The 1,132-nt window shown below is 48.9% G+C and overlaps 1 protein-coding gene across 1 annotated transcript in view; it reads right to left on the reverse strand.

Annotated features, from left to right (window-relative positions):
* Positions 1-1,132, reverse strand: part of LOC113210799 (uncharacterized) — a 12,887-nt gene that overhangs the window by 7,145 nt on the left and 4,610 nt on the right. The window lies entirely within an intron of this gene.

A 1,132-nucleotide genomic window follows, 5' to 3' on the forward strand; every position in this document is an offset into this window, starting at 1 on the left:
AGAGAGAGAGAGAGAGAGAGAGAGAGAGAGAGAGAGAGAACGAGAGAGAGACTCTCTTACGGAGTCGACTATGACGTCTCTCCGTCCGGTTTATTAAGTACTAACGAATTCTTATGTCATACGGCAAACTATTATAGAAAATCATCAACACTCGCGACGTCCCCGCGCGCGACGCGCAGAGGGCACTGAGATGAATAAATAACGCTTCGAAGTGTTGTTCGACCTGGACCTCTGTACCATGACCTCTCGGACCGTCCTGTCCTGCCATCATGCCTACCACAAGGCAAGCCACTGACCCTCTTAACCCGGCAGCGACAGGCGTAGGCCGGCCCGGAGGATGGTGAAGCAGCAGCGCCGTCGTTGACGTCACGAGAAAAAGGCCCGCACAAACATAATGAAACGGACGATCATCAATTCCGGCCGGTCCGCACACAAACACCGTTGCATTAATGTATGATGACAAAAACACACAATTTATGTAGTAGCCCGTTTAATTGCGAACGACTGCTGCTTTGTTTGGGAGTCCGTGATAAATGCATGACATTTTTTTTTACTCGAGGGTGTAACTTTATCAGAACGTCTGACAAATCCCCTGATAAAAGAGTCGCGATGGCAAAAAAAAAAAGCTAGCTGACACCTTAAAGTTACTCATATATTCTTATGTTTAGTCAAAAGTTATCATCTGCTAAAAATTGCGTGATTTGTAAACGCAGCGTCTTTTTCCACTCAGCGTGTGAAGAAGCGGCGCCCATCTCTGCGGTGCTCTGCGGTCAGTGCTCGCGGACGAGCGTAATGGCGGAGCCCTCCACCGCAGTGTGTGTGTGTGTCTGGCGGGCGGTATAACATAACGACGCGACGCCGGGCTGCTTGCCGCTGCTGATTGAAGACGCGAAGGTCGACAAGGTGTCGAATAATTGGCCCAGTACAAGGAGATTGCTGACATGATGAGGGAAGTCGTGTAGTAAACATATACGTCAAACTGTGCAATAATAACTGTATCGAATCGTACAGCAGGGAGTGTGCCATGGCACTTCTATATTCTAGGCACAGAGTGTTGACAGTCTAGGGGTCAATGACCAGGAAGGTGATAATGATGGGAGTGGAATATTTCGGCTGGTGGTGTCAACTTGAA

Source organism: Frankliniella occidentalis, unplaced genomic scaffold, assembly GCF_000697945.3.
Source record: "Frankliniella occidentalis isolate FOCC.00 unplaced genomic scaffold, Focc_3.1 Scaffold9, whole genome shotgun sequence".
Classification (NCBI taxonomy): domain Eukaryota; kingdom Metazoa; phylum Arthropoda; class Insecta; order Thysanoptera; family Thripidae; genus Frankliniella; species Frankliniella occidentalis.